General features: G+C 37.7%; 1 protein-coding gene across 5 annotated transcripts in view; it reads right to left on the reverse strand.

Annotated features, from left to right (window-relative positions):
• Positions 1–19,963, reverse strand: part of zgc:66433 (uncharacterized protein LOC321250 homolog) — a 196,382-nt gene that overhangs the window by 103,566 nt on the left and 72,853 nt on the right. Inside the window, exon 1 of one of the 5 annotated variants that reach the window (XM_051935186.1) lies at positions 6,853–6,934. The exons of the other annotated variants lie outside the window; for them this stretch is intronic. The gene's annotated coding sequence lies outside the window, so the exon portion shown is untranslated. Of the gene's footprint in view, positions 1–6,852; positions 6,935–19,963 lie in introns of those variants that run through there. 5 annotated transcript variants of the gene reach the window in all.

Raw genomic sequence — 19,963 nt, forward strand, 5'->3', positions numbered from 1 at the left:
TCTTTCACAAGAACAGATGCTCTTGCTAACAGAATTTCACATAATTGTATCTCTACTGAGACAGAAAAGCTGATGAGGTAGACATTTTAGAGAGACATCAAAATTGATTCATTAATGACTATAATTGTATCTCTGTGCTGTGACTATTATATTGTATAATGACTAGGAATTCATATACCCCAAAACATGTATAAAATGCTTGTAAGGCTCTTCCCTCCATGGTAACATTAACACCAATGCAAAAGTCTAATTTCCTTTAAGCTGCATTGTAAAAATAACAATATATAACCTAGTACACTTAATGTCCTCCACTTTCATTCTTATTGCATTGATCTTGCCAGTTACACCACCTCTTATTTGGTACATACAGTATATTTGGTATTTTTTATAGAACCTCAAAACTAGTGGATCCCAGCATTCCCTTGGGATTAATAAAGTATCTATCTATCTATCTATCTATCTATCTATCTATCTATCTATCTATCTATCTATCTATCTATCTATCTATCTATCTATCTATTCAAATTTTTGGACTCTCACTGTCCAGAATGATTTTAATAGCTTTCTTTAATACAATACTAAAGATTGTGTTTTATCTACTCATTGACGTTTTAATACTGTTCACTGTTTTTCTGTATTGGCCTCCCCGCTCGCACCCATTGAAGCCCACTGTATCATAATCTTTGATTTCCATTTTCCATTAAAACATGACATTAAAATATTTCTTGGCCATCACTTCACAATAACCCATTTCTGTGGCCATGATGAGCTTCTTAAGGCTAACAATGGTTCAGACAGCCACGCTATTCCAAATTCCCATGCGTAAGTCTGCTTGCAAATAAAATGATAATTTCAGTTGATGGCACAATCTCTTTGACCCTTGAACCCAGTGAGATAATGATCGTGGGTGCTATTTATTTATTAAAAGTTAGTTTTCAACACAATTGTTCCCTCTTGATATTCCTGAAGTTTAGACTTCTGAGAATGCACTTGGAGTACCTAATAGATATTAATGAGGGAAGAAAACCTCATGTCCGGATACAAATTCCAGTGTAGCTACCTATTCATTGATCCTTTCATTTCTGGAATCTGTTTATTTCAGGGTTGCAGGGAGCTGAGGCCTGTCGTGGCAGTACTAGGAACAAGGCAGAAACCAACCCCATATTTAGTGTGTTTTCATCATATGATACACATGTATAACATGCAGGCTCATCTTTGATATGTAGAAGTGCAGCGCAGTATTTGAAAATGATGCACGTAACATTTAGAGAACTTGCAGACTGGATATGGACAGTGACCAGACTGGAATATCAAACGTAGTCATTTGGAACTGTTAGCTGCATCACTAATCACAGAGCCATTAACTGTTAACTATAGCAAATAAAAATAAAGTTTGGATGTCAGTCAAGAATATTTGTATAAAGAAGAGCGTTATGATGATGGCCACTGCGGAAGGTGCTATAGAAAATATTGATTTGTTGATTCAGTTCAAGTAAAAACAGCAAATCTTTCTTTTATTTCAGTACATCGTCTGTGGCTTTAGTATGTACCGATTTCTTTTAAGTTAGCCTCTAAGGGTTCAGAATTCTTTCCCAATCACAACTGGAAAACACTGTGAAAGCTTCTGATAAACATAATTAAACATGACAAAGACAAGGAAGCAATATAAGCACACCCTGACAACATCACTGAATACCAATCGCAACACTGCCTTGCCAGGTTTCACCAGGTCTGGCAACAGTAAGAAATACTTTTACCAATTGTTGTTCTTCGAAAATACTTTGAAAGAGAAATTGAGTTGCAGAATATGTAATTCTTGGCATAAGAATGACAAATTTTTTACAAAAAGGTATTGTCTGTATTTTGTAACAGACCTGAATAAAAGTAAGATTATATTTATGATAGTCAAATTGAAGGTCACATGGGGCATTAGCCTATCCCAGCAGCATCAGGACCAAAGCAGAAACCAACCCTCAAAACAGATACCAGTCCACTACAGAGCCCGCTCATGCACACATCCCCACAGAGAAAATTTAAAATTACCAGTCAGTCTAACGTGCATGTCTTATGAATGTGGGTGGAAAATTGAAGTAGCTTTTGAAAAACATGGAGAATGTGAAACTTCACACCAACAACAAACAGGACGCCATGAAGCAATAGCACTAACTCTAAATTAAGAGGTGACACTGTGACTGTCTCACAGATCCAGAGTAATGGGTTTGTAACTTAGCCTGAGCTCTGACTATTTTGCGTTTACAAATTCTCCATGTATCCACATATTTTTTCCCAAGTACTCTGATTTCTCTCCTCACATTCCCAAAATAATTAATTCCTGCCTTGTACTCAGTATTACAAGAATGACCACCAGCTTCCTGTGGCCCCAAACCAGATGAAAATGTGTCATAATATATGTGTGTGTGTGTGTGTTGTCATGTGCGTGCGTATGGGAGACAGCTTAAGCCTTCTACTGATTTTAATTACCCACTGTACATGGGCATGGCACTTTGGTCTAATTTCTTCTCTCTTCCTTCCTCCGCAGAATGGAAGACTGACAGCCACTCCACCGATGATGTCACTTAAGTTGTCTGCCCCCTGGACCTGCTCCTTCCTCCCAAGTGACTATATAAACCATCTTGTCCTCAGTTCTGTTTTGAACAGTCATCTGGCAAAATGTCATCACAAGCTATAAGGTGTTGCATTATTATACGTTCTTCCAAATTATACGGGGTCACCAAAGTGGTGCCCCATCTCTTTCACTTTGCTGTGTCTCTTTTGTGCAATGTTTACTCCACACTGACCTAATGTGGGTGTGTGCATGAATGTACACTAAGGACTGGACGCTGCCTTGTACTCTGCCTGGTTAAAATACACTTTTAGAAAATGGAAGGATATAAATCTTGTAGACAGAATGCATGGCATCAGATCTTTCTTTATTTCCTTTTCTTATTACTATGCATCTCTCAGGACCTTTTCTTAAGGTTCACTCATGTCTGTTATCTGAAACCATTCCTCAAATAAAAAAAGCCGCTGTCTTCATATTGTGGTGATTCCCTTCTCTGGTTTGTCCATATGTAGCAAAGAATCTGCCATTAATTGGCTCCAGATGGAGGTCTGCTCGTTGCTCACAATGTAAAGAAGTGACTACACCAAATGTCTGTTGGGTCATCTGGTAAATATAGTAAGTATAAATTGGGTGAACAAAAGTGATATTCTTCGAGTCTGGCCACTTTGTGTCTCAAAGACTCTGTTTGACATAACCAGCTGACACCAGAGAAAGCCACAATACTGTTCTGAACACTTTATCATCTGCAGACAAGAAGAATTTTAAAATTCAGAAACACAACAAAAATAAAACACGAGGCTTGTGGTATTATTACATATTCCTACAAAAAATATTTTCGGTACAAAGTAACCCTGAGCTGGAAAATCAAATGTAGGAAATGTTTCGCTACATGACCACTCCTCTTAGCTGTTTCTGAATCAATTTTTATCCACCTTGGCAGAAGATGCTGTCACAGCTAGTCTCAAATGTTAATGTCATACACATGTGCTGAAACCCACTCGTGGCAAGTTGTCTTAGGGTATCTGGAGAAAGTCTACACAACCATAGGGGAAAAGTGCGCAAAGTATACACTCTTGTGCCATGTCTGACTGCTATCATCCTCTTGAGAATTTCCATATTGAATTCTTCCAAATCTCACTGTGAAATTGCCATGATGTCTCCTTTTGGAAACTATACAATATGAAAAATTCTGATATAAAAAGATAAACATTGCACAAATGTAATTGAACCATGTGGGATACAAGAAGGTAGTTGCTGCCTGAAGTTTTCTTTTTCCATTCTGTTTATGGTACGGGAATAATGTAACTTCAAATACATCTGCGCTAGCGCCAAAGGTCGACAAATGCAGTCCAAAATACTTGCTTTCCTTCTTTCCTTGCAGAGGCCATTATTCTTCATTGTGTATGCATTATATTTTCAAGTGAGCAATCATTGGCTCTTATATCTCACAGATACAAGTTCACTCCTACAATTTGCTACTTGCTACAAGAAAATCATAGCAGTCTGATTCTATTCTACAATGTCTCAAGAGTTCAGGGGGCTGTTAAGAACTCTATGACTGAGCTGTCAGATGTATTGCCCTACACAAAAGGTTATAACGAGCAAACACACCAACTATCTTCATTTTGCTGTAATTTTCTTTGCCATTTTCTATGGCAATATAGTTCCTTATTGCCGGAGCATTTATATGCACACACATAACCGGGTTCAAGTGAATAACTGGTTAAGGCAGAAACTTGGTTTGTTAAAAATTCATGTTAACATGCACATGTAATCTTCCTTTGTCAAAATCCTCCAACGTCATTAAACTGTGCAAAAAGAAGTTAAATATCATCATCGGCCACCGTGAACCTGAAAATAAGCATGATGCCTGCTGGTGGAATAACAATAATGCAGGAGTTTTTAATTCAGTAAGTACTGCATAGGTTACTTGTAACTATAAAAAGTAAATCGGACTATGAAATGCATGTTACTACTACGGTGTTACCCTACTGCTCTTGAGATTGTACTGCTGAGTTTATACTGTATGGTCAGTTTATCAATATAAATTTAGCAATTCCAGAAATATTGAGAGAGACTATTTCAGCTGGAAGAAATAATAATATGATTACCCAAACATTTGCATCTAGAAATGAATTTTAGGGATGCTGCTACCTGTTGCTGCTGAAAATGTACGCAAAGCAAATGCACATGCAGTTTGACAGAGTGCAATGGACAAGTGCAGAGTACAATGTCCTTAATAGTAACTCAGTTCAGGGGTTACAGGGCCACATAATTGGGTTATTTGTGGAGACATCTACCTCTGTTGGTTTCTCAGACCCCAATAACCCAGTTTCTTTAAGTGAAATATGGGATTACGTGGCATTTTAGAAACCAGGTTTCTGTGAAGAGCCGGGTTATTGAAGCGCAGGTAAATATGCCTCTATCTATCTATCTATCTATCTATCTATCTATCTATCTATCTATCTATCTATCTATCTATCTATCTATCTATCTATCTATCTATCTATCTATCTATCTATCTATCTATCTATCTATCTATCTATCTATCTATTCAATATATATAATCTTTAACTGAAAATCACTGTCCATTTTACATGTATAATTTTAAAACTCACATTTCCATGGATGGAATGGACAATCTTCACCATCTTGTTTTATGGAGCTTTCACTGCATCTGTAACTGAACAACAGAGAAAAGCACAAATCCCACATATGACTGCTTCAGTGCGCCTCAGTACTTCACACATTGAAAGAGCACACTGCATGCGGTTATAGTGCCCAGTCACAAAAATCATTTTCAGTCATTTCAGGGGTAACACTTCTTCCATGATTTTGGGTGGGTGATGGTAGGAGAGTGTTAAGCATAACTGATATCATATCACATTCCCTGCAATAACAACAAGAGGAAAAATTGCACCTTGGTTTGTGTTTTATTGGTCTGACTATAGGGAGTACTGCCAAAAACATTCTGTATATCTTTGCACTAGAACAAAGTCTAGCTGAAAGATCAATTTCAATAAAAAATTACAGTCCAAGCTGGAACCTAGGTTGAACAGAGGTTGCCATTGTGTTTTGAATTGTATAACTGTAATTGCTACCCTGGAAAAAATGGTTGAATAGTTAAGTAACTACTGTATTATAAAAATACAAACTAATATGAAAAATATAAACTAATATAAGAATATTATACAACCCCAAATTAGAAAAAGTTAGGATGGTAGGGAAAATGCAAACAAAAAAACACAGTGATTCCTAAGTTTACTTTGACTTTTATTTCATTGCAGACAGTATGAATCAAATATATTTCATGTTTTGTCTGGTCAGCTTTATTTCATTTGTTAATAAACATCCATTCCTGCATTTCAGGCCTGCAACATTTCCAAAAATAAGTTGGGACGGGGCAAATGAGAGCCAGCAATTAGGTAAAATAATTAAATAATGATGTGATTTCAAACAGATGATGTCAACAGGTGACTTGGTACAAAAGCAGTATCCACAAAAGGCTGAGTTTTTGAGGAGCAAAGATGGGCAGAGGATCTCCAGTTTGTCAACAAATGTGTGAGAACAGTATTGAAATGTTTAAAAACAATGTTCATCAAAGAAAGATTGGAAAGGATTTACTTATTTCTCCCTCTATAGTGCATAATATCATTAACGGATTCAAGGACTCTGGATGAATTTCAGAACGCAAGCCTAAGCTGCACATCTGTGATCTCTGATCCCTCAGACAGCACTGCATCAAGAACTGTCACTCATCAATAACTGATATAACCACATGGGCAAATGGATTATTCTGGCAAACCTTTGCCAAGCACTACAATATTGAGTTACATCCACAAATGTCACATACAACTTTACTATGCAAAAAAGAAGTCTTATGTTAATCATGTCCAGAAGTGGCATTGACACCTCTGGGCTCAGAGACGTTTGGGATGGACCATCACACAGTGGAAACACATATTATGGTGAGATGAATCAGTTATTCCAGATCTTTTTTCGAAGAAATGGTCACCATGCGCAAAGACTAAAAAGGACCATCCAGACTGTTATCAGCAACTAATCCAGGGTTTGTCATGGCATAGGGCTGTGTCACTCTAAAGGTAATTTGTACTTCTGTGATGGCAGCATTAATGCAGAAAAGTATATTGAGATTTTAGAGAAATACATGCTGCCTTCAGGATGACATCTTTTCCAGGGACATCCATGCATTTCTCAATAAGACAATGCAAGACCACACTCTGCACACAGTACAAAGGCATGGCTGAGGAAGAAGAGGGTACGGGTACCTGGCAGGCCTGCCTGCAGTCCTGAGCTGTCCCCAATTGAAAGTGTGTGGGGAATTTTGAAACAAAAAAATGGAGCAACAATGACCCCCGTACTGCTACACACCTTAAGACATGTTTGTCAGAAGAATGGAACAAAATAACACCTGAAATGCTTCATCTCTTGGTATCCTCAGTGCCAAACTGTCAATTAAAGTGTTGTCAGAAGGAATGGCGACATTACAAAGGGTTGCAGGGCTGAAATGCAGGAATGAATGTATATTAACAAATGAAATGCAAGTTCAGTAGACAAAACATGAAATAGCTTGGGTTCATACTGTCTACAATGCAATAAAAGTCAAAGTAAATTCAAGAATCAGTTTTTTTTATTTGAATTTTCTATACAGTACCAACTTTTTATGATTTGGGGTTTCCTTCCTTTTACAGTGTCTAATATTGTCTTTTAACCAACATGAACAAGTTCTCAAGGTGAAAATTCTAACATTTTTCTGTTAAGAATGATATATGAAATGGCACAGATTAACTGATTATCCTAAATAAAAGGAAAAAGAAGCATGCCTTCTACTGTGATTTTAATGTGCAGTGCACATTCTAATTAGAGTACTCTACACAGCTGCCGTTCTTCACATTCTCTTGAGTGTCTGCACTTCATCATCATCCTCAAATGTTTATTGGTGTTCTCTGACTCATTTGGCCGGCAGCCACTACATTTCCAACTATTCTCCCCACCCGACTTAAAAGAGAACCCTCAGTTTTGCTATTTAGGACCAAGTATCCTCTACATGAACCTTTATGCACAAGGTTTTAAGTAATCAAAACACCCTTTTACTAATGCCAATGTTATCTAAGAGATTTCTGAAAGAAAGAGAAAAATATAAAACTTTTATTAACAAGAGCACTCCCTGTATGCAAACCGATTACAAAAGCACTTGACACAGAACCAAGTTAAAGGTCATGGTCGCGAGGAACCTCAGGCATATAAACAGTTGCATTCTCTTTCATTTATGCATTTCCAGAAGACAAAAAGCAGATTATTAGCTAAGCCTGGGATCTCAGTCTGAAAGCTTATTTACGTGATAGCTCAAGGTTTCTCTAGTTACTTTTTTATTTGTATTGTTTTTTTGTCACATAAATTTGATAAAGTTTAGACTTGATAGTCGGCTAGCTGCTGCTTCATGATTCCTGCTTCCTGGGACTCAATCCAATGCCCAGTCACTGTACACGATGGGGCTGCAGGTTACCTCTGTGTCAGTGTGTGCTTTCCTCCTACATCCCAAAAGACACATTTGCTAAATGAACAACCTTTAAACGCAATACAGATGTTTTCTTCACGCTCATATGGATTTTGGCAGAAATTGACAGCAAGAAAAAGCTGAATGCGGCGTTTTTTTGATGCCATCTGAATGAGCATTCGACCAAATGCAAGTGTTGAAATCCTGTGTGGATGGTCTGATTCGATGCAATGAGCAGAAAAACACAGCATTCAATTCATGCTCACCTGACGCTACAAACGGCAGAAAAACGCTCAGTTCACACGTCCGTGTGGACAGGGCCTAACTGACAACTCCTAATTGAAGTTTTACTGTGAGAAGGCAGGTGAGGTGGTGCTGTCTCTGGGCAATCCCAGCAGGATGAGGAAGGCTGTGTAGCAGATAGGTGGTAGTTGGAAGGTCAATTGAAGGGTCTAAAAGCATGGTGGTGAATTGCTTAACATTTATTTATTATTTATTTTATTTATGTTCATTTATTTTATTTCTATTTATGTTATTCATGTTAATTGTATGTTTTTCTTTAAATTCTATTATTGTAAAGCACTTTGGCCACAGCATTCCAATGTTGTTTTAAATGTGCTATATAAATAAATTTGACATTGACATTGACATTGAACCAGCTCGCTATTTGTGTACATTTTGTACATTCTACTTGTGTTCAGGTGGATTTTAAGGAAATTTTTCTTTACTACTCCACAGCTCAAAGACATGAGTACTGTGATAACCGGTGATTCTAAATTGGTCTGGTGTAGGGAATCCATTCCCGGGCTCCCGGATTCACGGACATTTTTCATTCCCGCATTCCCGGGAATGAAACTGCTGTAATTCCTGGGAAAACGGGAACGGCCAAACTTGCGTATATAGCGTGTAAAAGTGTAAAAATCGATCAAGAAATAACAGAGTTATAGGTGAAAATAATTAAGGTGGCGCCATTGCTGCAGCTTGCACTTCATCAGACAACAGCTTTGAACAGCAACTTGAAATTGCAATGCGTCAGTCTGTTGCATCCGCATTATCTGTGCCAAGAAACTTGTTGTGCTTTCTATGCTCTTATTACCACAACTAAAGATACATGTACTTCTAGGACAGCATGAACTGCTTGTAGATAAGGTTAGTCTTTTATTTGTGTCAACATATTGCAGTAGTTTTATTAAAAATAAGTGTCGGTCGTTCTAAAACCGTTCACATGTGAGATGCCCGTGCACTGTGTCATCCCCGGAAGCCCGGGATTCCTGGAAATGAAATGCGACATTTCCCAAATTCCCAGGAATGGATAAACCCGTCCGGGAATGGATTCCCTAGTCTGGTGTGAATGAGAATCCCCTGAGACGGCCTTGTACTCCACCTAAAGGTGTCTTTTACCTTGTGTCCAATGCCGCTGAGATATGCTCAGACTTCCACAACCCTGAATGGAATGAAGAAGATTCAAGAATGGACTGATCAGTGGAATTGTAATTCATATAAATAAGTCAGATCCACACACATCTTTTCTGATTGGTGATTTTTGTGCTAATCTATTGCCCGTCATTAAATATGGACACAATGTGAATATGAGAAGTGCCTCAGACTTCCACTTAGTGAGAAGTTTGTTCATCCCAGGAGGATAACAAAAAAAGGAAAGCAAAGCCAGTGGTCTGACTAGAAGACTGCATCCGGATGATTAGTTTATCAGTAATTGCCAACCTATGCCGATGCCAATGTGTAAAAAGTGGAAGAGTGCTGACTTAGAGTGATACAAGGTCAACTCTGGCACCATTTCCCAAGTAATTGTTCTGATAATCACTTCATTTACAAGATGCTAAGCAGTGGCAAGCCTGATAATGTCATGTTTTGGAGAAACCTGGCAGCCGCTTCTGCTTCTAGGAAATCTATTAAAGCTCGACAGGCTTGATTGTGATGGGCCACTGTGAGCAGCCTCTGCTAATCTCACATCCAAAAGTGAAATCTTTCAAGCAGTCTGTCCGCTGATCTCAGCTAAACCGGAGCAGAGCTGCAAAACTGGAAATATAAACAGTACAGCCATTGAGGGGGGAATGAGCTAAATGGCAGTTCAGAGGGGACAGCCCTGCCATTTATTTCTGAATATATGAGATAAGCGTTTGGACATCGGGGTCGGAATGCAGGGCCTCTAAATTTGTCATTTGCTATGTTTATCCAAAGAACAAAAGGAGGCTTTAAACAAAGAGATTTTATTCCTTTCGTCCATTCTACATCCCCTGAAAATGTGTCTGGCTTCTATATGTACAAGACCTTCAAAACAGTCAGTCCTGATGTGAATTAGCAATCCATTTTCAGTTTATATAGCTACTTTCACAGGCAGCACCCTGTCATCAACAGCTTTGCAAATAGTTCATTTACACTTGACCAAAAGTATTTCTCTGTTACAATGTAATTCTTTATTATAAGTGGAGGACTGGCAGTTAATGACTTTAAAGTGATCAATCTGCCTTCTACAAGGATATTGCGGATGATCGTTTACACCTGGTCTATTCAAATGGCATCCCATGGGCCACATGCGGACCACAAGCAACCTCCAAGTGGCCCAGCCCATGGTCCCACCAGAAACGTAGAGAAAAACTGAGAAAAAACACATTTTGCAAGCCTTCAAAAATACCTACAATAGTACAGACTATGAATGCAACACTCCGTGTAGCCTAGCCACATTTAACCCACAATGCAGCGTGTTGTCGTGTGTCTAGAAGTAGGGGAATTAGTCTATGATACTGTGATGACCTGTCCAAGGAGCTGCTTCTCTGGGGGAGTCTCAGCCTGCTCTTTTACCATTTGCACCCCTCTCACCCTGATCCTGTCACTCAACTCTCTCTAGGGAGGTGCCCTTAGCCGTCAAAAAGTGCTTTCCCCCAAGACTCCATCCCTCATAGCCCAAGCAGTAGTGAGACACGTCACAATATCAACACACATGTGGTGATTTAAAACGAACTTGTGCTCCCTCATTGTGCCATTGATGTTGTATTCATGTGTGTTAGTTACTGTTATAACTTGTTATGGGTTTGTGCACTGATAGCTTTGATAGCACTGATAGTTCTTTTTTATTCTGTTAAATGCACTTTGTGATGCATCTAGATCATATACAGTATGTGCAGTGGCGCAATTGTATCACTTCTGCTTTGCAATAAAAAGACCGTGGGTTTGCATCCCACGTGGGGTGTAAAGTGTTTTAAGTAGTGAGAAAAACTCCATGTAAATATAAATTATTATGATTATTAATATTTGACCAAAATATTTATTTTATTTTAAAAGGGAAACAAATGTTATTGCCGATACTGTGCACTTTTTTTTGATATTACACACTTTGAGATATGTCTGGGTCAGATGTGAGCAAAATGTTTACTTTATTTCAAAAGGGAAACAAATGTTATTGTTAATACTGTGCACTATTTTGTTTTTATGCACATTGAACTGTGCCTAGGTCAGATATGACCAAAATGTTTATTTTTTTATTTCAAAAGTAGAAAAAAAGCATTAGTAATAGCTTTTGTATTGGTTTTTTATGCACGTTTTGATGTGCTTGTGTTAGATGTGATCAAATTTAAAAGGGAAACAATGAATAAACATTGCATGTTTTTCAATACATTCATTTGTGTTAGTTTAAAATCTGTCATTACTTGCTGCTTACCGCTTGCCACTGAAAATGTCTGTTCCAGCTAAATTTCTTGGTTTGAAAATCTGGTCCAACTGAATTTGTAATGGAATAGCCCTGCTTTATATCCTATAGAGTAGAATACACTATATAAATTATTGTGGCGCAGGTTAAAATCCAGTTCTAAACTTGGAAAATTTCAGAAAAAGTATCTGATGATCAGCCTTTGCAAGCACTTTGATACAAAATCAAAAGAAGACTTTTGATGATAATACAACATTCAGCCCAACCCTGTCATTTATTCAAAACAAAATCAACTGGAGATTTGAAGTTCGCAAGCTCAGTTACTGTGCATATGGAATTTGTATGTTCTCCTTAGAGTACACTCCAGTTTTCTTTACAAATCTAAAAGTTAAGTTAATTAATGACCCTAAATTGGCCCCACTGTGGGGGGTATGTGCCTGTCCAGTGTTGGTTCCTGCCTTGCCTCCAAAGCTGAACAGATAGAATTGGATTAGGGTGGTTCAGTAGTGAATAGATGGATGGATGGATGTTTGTAGGCGCTAAGCTGTATAAGCTTCACTAAAAACATTTAAAAAACAAAGGGTAAGACATGATTGAGTTTGATAAATAAATTACACAATTGGAGACCACATGAATATTTACTACACAATTTAAGTTCATTTCACTCAGATTAGAATAGAAAATGGAGTAACACATTTTAGTAACTCCTTTCATCTTAAAAAAAGTTCCCCACGGGTTGCCTTAGAGTTTCTGAAATTCTTCTTCTTCTTAGAACTTCTGAAATGAACAATTCGTATTAAACATCCTGACAATACAAATGTCTGGACTGGTGGTTCTAACTGTAAAAAGATGGAGATGACAGCAACTACCTGTACTGTACACAATGTGCATAAGAAGAACAGGAGAAGTTGCCAACAACATTAGACACACTGTACTCGTATTAGTTCAGCATCAGCCCGACGGCTGATGACTTTCGTTTAGTGTGAAGTGCCCCAACACTCTTGGATTTCTTGTGAAAACATTCCCAATAATGCAAGCTGACACTCCAGCTGCTAGTCTAAGTGATTGGAGAAGCAAGGAGGTCTCATGCCCTGTTAAGAAACATCACTGCGGTTTTTAAATACGTCAGGCACTGTTAACTGTTCATAGTTTGTTCATTTTCACCTGGATAGTACAAGGCTCTTATTTAATATAAAATACTGGTGAAGAGCAAAACATTATGGCCTTTTACTTTAAATCAGCAGCTATGATTACATTTTTTTCACACTGGTGTTCTAATACTTGTTTAAACATTGCATTTCTTTTTTGGGGTTCTTCATTACTGTAGTATGTTAAATAATGAGTCTTATCTTTAACTGAGCGCAGAGATGAAAATAAGACTCTCTGGGGCACACACATCTAATGTCATCTTCATAGCCAGGTTCAGAAATAGCTGAAGGATGTGGCCAGATCATTTCTGTCACCAACAAAATCAGATTTTAAAAATAGCTTCTCCTGTGTAATTGAGTAAAGATTACTCTTCCTTTAGCAGAGGCCTGCACACAGAACTATTTGGTCAAGTAACCACAGTATGCCATACTATCAAGCACATGGTATCTTATTACCAACCACACCTAACAATGCTGGACCATAAGTAAAAAAATATCACATATGGAAAGCTGCATCAATGGTTTAGCTCCATAACAAGAGGCATACAATCAAAAGGTTTGGCTCACCAGAAATGTTATTATTTTGTGTTTAGCTCTAGAAATAAGCAGATATGTAGGAACAGTGTGATGGCATAGTGGTTAGCACTTCACAGCTTTGTGTGGCATTTGCTCATTCTCCCTGTGTCTATATGATAATTTCACCCATATCCCACAGAGGTGCACATTGTTGGTCCTGCAAAACAATGGCACTCTTCCAGGTCTGGTTCCTGCCTGGCACTTAACGTTGCTGGGATAGGCGCCGCCCCCCATGATGCTAAACTGAACAAGGTTTGATAAGTAATGGATGATTGCAGATCTAGAGGTAAAAGGCATAACATCAAATCGTTATGTGATAACAGTTAATTTTTATAGTTTTTGTTTTCTAAATGTTATGTTACAAGAGTATTGTGGTGGTAAAATGATAAGTTTTCCTACTTCACAAATACACTGTCCGAATAATGGACCAAGAATCATTCTAAGTTTAGGTGCTATTCTCGTCACTTTCATTGTGAAGTTCATATTTTCTCACAGTTTTCTTGTGGATTTTCTCCCACATCCTTAAGGTACACATAAAACATATTCATTTGCCTGGCAATTGTAAATTGGCCGGGTGTGACTATGAGTGTACCTTGTACTGTATGTGTGTATGCATGTATGTACAGTATGTATTGTTACATATGCGTGCTAGAGGGTCACCTTCCAGGCTCACCTAAAGATAAGCAGTACCACCCAGTGAGAAGAGGGGACACTGTCGCTCACGGTTTTGTCTTGTTTTTCCCTCGTAGCCTCGAGACAACAAAGTTAGGGAAGCCTCGACTCTTCCAGTGCACCTCGTATAAAAGAAAGACAATCTGGAAGGTGATATATCAGTTTGGAATTGACCACGATGACGTGCAGACCGAGACTAGAACGTGCTTTTAAGCAATAGCTAAAGGGAATTGTCCCTCACAAAGACCACATACAAGTATATCTTTTTTTCATTGTTTTTTATTTATCTTTGGTTGGAATTAAAAGGGGTTTTGCCCATTTGGCACCCCAAACATTTGGCTTTGCCCTGCCTCATCATTCACCCATCTACAGTATGTATGTAGGTATAATTATTATTATTATTATTTTCATTGCATATTTTACTAGTACTTGTAATTTATAACTACAGGGTGAGTCAAAATTATGTTAACACTAATGGTACTGCTACGTATATACTTATACTGTATACAATTTATGTGCCACATATGGTACATGTGTTGAATGTGATGGCGAACAGGTTGAGACATTCCTGTAAATCATCTTGCACATATGAAGTATGTTTTGTGAATAAATTGTTTCTGCCATTCAAATGTTAACATAATACTGACTCACCCTGTATATTTTAAATTTTATTGTATTTTTTTTGTGAAGCACTTTGAACTGCATTCAGTTAAATGAAACATACTATAGAAACAATAATAATAATACTTTAAATAATGGACTGGCAGCTCACCAAGCTTTTCCTAGCACTCAGGGTAGCTGGATGAATGGGTTAATGGGTGAATAGATGTAGCTACCCTTCTTTTTACAGTGTGCCATTCTACTTTTTCATAGTACTTTGCTCCTTCAACAGCAACAGATTAATTTTCAGACAAATCTGTGAGGTACTTGAAAACATTTATCATACTGAGGAAAAAAAGAAAAATCCCCAGAAAGTACCACAAAACATCTATGGTCATCTAGGACAGATTTACAGAAAGCATCCATAAATTACATTCTGTGTTTGCAGGAATTTCCAAACGTGTGAATGTGTTTTACACCATGGCATTGTTTTTGGCTCTTGCCAGTAACGCCCAGGATTTAATGCATTTCACTGTCACTGAATCAGCTAGGCCTTCATCTGCACACCATGTTGAGCTTATGAGTAATCCTCTGGCAGCCCCACCAAGACACAGCCCTGCTGATCAGGCTGAACACATTGCAGATGGGAATTCAACTACAATTCACTTCTACATCTGCAAAAGTGGGGGCAAAGCCAAAAGGGTGGTCTGATGCTATAAAGGTCTCTGGTTTCTCCTTGAATGCCACTTTCAGCACAGTTTTGAGCAAATACTGCAGATTTCAGTTTTTTGATGTGAAAGAAAAAATGATTTTGTGGTGTGTGACTTTGTGGAGTAGTATCCAAGATCTAGTCAATTTAGCAACATGAAAGACTGTATATGATCTCATCTCTAGACATACTGCAGCACATGTTTTCTTTTTATGTGTTTTTATGTATTGTGTCTTCAGAGATTTCTCCTCCATAATTAAAGGGAACTCCATAGTGGATAAAAGTTCATGTGGAATAAAGTTCTAAGCCAAGAATTAAACTAGATGTGTTTCTTTCAGTTCAAACAAGACAAGTTATGGGCAGACAGTGGATGCAAGCTTTATTTCCTCCAGATATTCAGTGAGGGTGTGCAGTAAGTGAAGGATGCAAAACAAACTGCAATATCTGCTTTTAATATCTCAATAAGTCCTCTACTGGAGACTAAGTAAACTATATTGATTAGAACATGGAAGGAAAACTTAATTGTCACAAGAAATATGTTAGTCTACCGCAGAAAACTTCAGGTTTCTTCTAAACATTTTTTGCCAATCAGTTTAATTCTGGGTGACTTGAAGTCAAGAAGAGCATCTTCTGATTAGGTAAAAGCATACTATGAAAATGTCAGTTGGCTGGCAATATTTATTGACTGATAAAAAACAGCAATTATTTTGACCTGAATCAGACTTCCTGCTGCCCTCTTTAGGAGATTTGTCCTTTCCTTTTATTAATGCATAAAGAAAGCAACTGCCACCTTTCTGAAAGATCCAACAGTCCATGTGGAAAACTGTAGGTGTTATTCATTTCACTTATATTCTCATGTTAAGAAAAATAAGCTTTTCTGCCAACACTTGGACATGTTAAATTCAAGGGAGGTTTTCATGGTTAGCAATTTAAGGAAGTTGGCAAGTAACTTCAGGGGGAAGACTGGCACTAGCAAATGAAACTGGGTGTAAAGTACAGCTGGGCCACACTATTAATGTTGCAGCCTCCATCTTCTCCAGACCAAGTCCTCAAAAAGGATCACCCAGCTGCATGTCAACAGAGTTTAGTACAAATACTATACAGCTATACTAACATCAAAGGGTAAGCTGCAGTTTACAAAGGCTAATTAAATAGTCAGTGCATATCTAATGGATATCTTAGTGTAAGGTTCAACTTACACGGCCGCTTTTGAACTCTGAATCTCAACTCTCACCAGGCTATCAGTCTCCTCTTTAACGGAACTCATTGCATTTGATCAGTGGTTCTTAAGTTCAGTCCTAGGCCCCCCTGTGACTGCTGGTTTTCCTCTCAACCAGTTTCTCCTTTTAATTGGATTCCAACATTAAATCAGCAACTTATTAGTTCCCTGTTAATTTTGTTTATTTGTCAGATTAGATTACCTGCCCCTTTGCTTATATAGGAAATCAATAATTGAGTTAAACATGATATACTCGAGTTGGCAGACATTTGCTTTTTACATGAGGAGCAACCCCAAATAAAAAGTTAAATAAAGAATTTGACTATTGTTCAAATAAGTGTTTGAAAAATTTAAAAGTTCATTTTAAAGCACCCAGGCAGCAACTGCTTGTTTGAAAATCAGTAAGTGGATTGTGATCTATAAAGAAATGAGAACATAAAATCACAATCAGCACATCTTTAGCTTTACTTCTCCTTGGTTGTGCAATTAGGTCTCCATAATTGAGGCTCAGGTTTGAAAAATAAGATAACGTTCTCAAGTCAGCTAGTGATGGGCGATTTGCAACAGGTTGATTTTTTGTTTTAACAACTCCTTCCAGTGAATCATACGAATCAATTCATGAACACAAACTAATCGATTCAGTGGAGCTCAATAGGAGTACTACAGTGAAAGCCTGTCTTGAATGATGTCGTCATCATCTACAGTATCTTTTAGGTAACACTGGGGGCTGTTTAAAGTGCATAAACATCCTGAAACATGAGTGTTGACTTGCTTCACTTATGATTCTTTTCAGTTCATACTGTATCAATCATACAGTACAATACAGTAATAACACATTTACAGTATATGAGAATTTATCAACTGTTTTGTTTAATATAGTTTGTTACTGCAATTGTTTTAAACTGAATATATGAACAATATTAAAATTTTATGTGGCTATTTTTTGTATTCAACAAATTTGTCACACTAAGCTGAACCTTGTAAAATATTTGTTCTAATTTTTAAAAATTATTTGCTTTTAACTTTCCTTTAGTGCACACTTTTTTTTACAGTTCATTGACTGCATTGGGCATGTATCATTTACTGATTCTCCTGAGTTCAAAATGAATCACCAGGGAATGAGATGATGATCATGATTCTCATTCATGTGATTTGCAAACAAATCATTACCCAAGAATGAGTTGCACAATTCTCATTTACTTGGGATTCTGTAATGTAAAGTCTTATTTCAATTATTCATCTTAAATGGGTTGTCATGCTTTGTGCACTGAAACAGGACAATGTCATATAAATTATTATCATGTTAAAAATATACATGCACTTATATATTTATATACATTGTCATGTATGCCCGTCTGTGGATCATCATCTGGGCTCATCTGATGCAGGTACTACCACCCCAAGTCACACTAACCTTCTCCTCTTTTCCTCCCAAAAAAAGACACCCAGTAATTGACTCCGCCCCTTCTGGTCTTCCACCTATAAAGCTCATCACCGGCAGAAGGAGGGGCTCAGTTGTGGACAGACTGCATCATACAATGGAGCTTCCTATCACTTGAGAGAAAGACGAACCTCATTAACTTAGCCAGATGGCTTTACTTATTTTGCTTTTTTTTTTGTTGTTTGTACTGATGTACATTGCGGCCCTTTTTTGTTAAAATTTCATGATTGAATTAAATGGGGACAACCTGGTTGGAACCCTAACATCTCTATGTGGAAACCTGCATTGCCTTATTTGAAATGATTAAATTATATATTTGTGATTCAGAGAGGACCCATCCCAGAATTCAATATGCCCCATCCTTTAATCTCATAAATAAATCAAACTAATTCAATAAATAGATTCATTTAAACAGGTAGTTTGAAAACATAAAACCAGTTTAGCAAATCAAAATGCCCATCACTACAGTCTGTTTAATCCAATTCAAGCAAACCAGAGGCGAGAGTCTATCCCAGAAGCGTCTGAGTACATTGTGGAAAAAAGTCCTGGAAAGGGTACCAGTCTATTGCGGGACCCATTCATGTACACAAACTCTCTCAGACATAAGAAGAGCAAGTAAACTCCATCTACATGGACAATGACTGGGAAAAGGATTTAAAACTGTGTTTACTGTTTCTGGCTGGCAGAAGCACTAACCACTGCACCACCATGCTGCCTACTTTGAAAAACAGATTCTTTGAAACTGAAAGTTTGTGTTGCAGGATATGCTATTATGTTTCAGACGTGTGAGACATAAGGATAGTTTTAAAGGGAAACAGCCTAGTCCTTGCTCATCATTTATTATTCATTAATTTTTTTCAAAATGTTGCCAAGTCAAAATGTGCCAATTATTTCCAAGTTGAGAGGTTACACAAGAAACTGAAAAATTGTACACTTAGAAAACATACAGTGAACGCTACTTAATATCTACTTATTTATCTTTAAGCATCACTCTGTCACCTCCACACTAGGCTGGTTCATTAGCTACCTATTTATAACAAGAATTCATCTCATCATTTGTTTGTAAGGACTTCTCCTTTGTGTTGGATCACAGTATTGCCAAACCAGCCTCTCATCCCACCTGCATTGATAGCCCTGCTGAAGATACTGTTATGCTAGACTCTTATCAACATCCTACTAAACACAAAGAGTATACAGTATAAATAACTTCTTTAATGAAACTAGGTAAACTGTAAATGTAATACAGAAGCAGGCACTGTGAGTTTTTATAAATTTCCTAAAACAGATGGGGAAAACTTGAAAGGCAAGAAAAAAGCAGAAGTGTAAATTGTGACAAATCTCTGATTCATTAAATGATTTGTCACATGTCTACTGGGGATACATACGCAGTGTACATGTTGTGTATTCTAACAGCCAAGAGAGACTCAGGAAAATACTTAACTATTGAGGCACTAAACAAATGACAAATGCCCTCATTTGAAGTAGATACTAACCCGCTGAGGCAAGAGAAGGCGCTGCCTCTAATGCTGGCTTCTCTTTTCTTCCCCACAGTGCCGAGAAACTGCCTGGTGAAGGCAATTAGTCCCGCCCCTTCAAGTCCTGCTGACATAAAAACCTGTGCAGCCCAGAAGAAGGTGTCACTTTTGACCCGAGCAACCCATGAGTCGGAGCTCCACTAAGGCTCAAAACCTCTGATTTTATTTTGATTTCCTGCTGAGGGGATACACGCCTAAAACACTATTTATGTTCTTCTATTTTATTTTTTTTATTACTATTTTCTTATCTTTAGGAGAATAAAAAAGACAACCCATTTGGTGCCCCAAAATATTCTTTGCTGTCCTGGACTGTCATTC

Source organism: Erpetoichthys calabaricus, chromosome 12 (assembly GCF_900747795.2).
Source record: "Erpetoichthys calabaricus chromosome 12, fErpCal1.3, whole genome shotgun sequence".
Taxonomy (NCBI): Eukaryota; Metazoa; Chordata; class Cladistia; order Polypteriformes; family Polypteridae; genus Erpetoichthys; species Erpetoichthys calabaricus.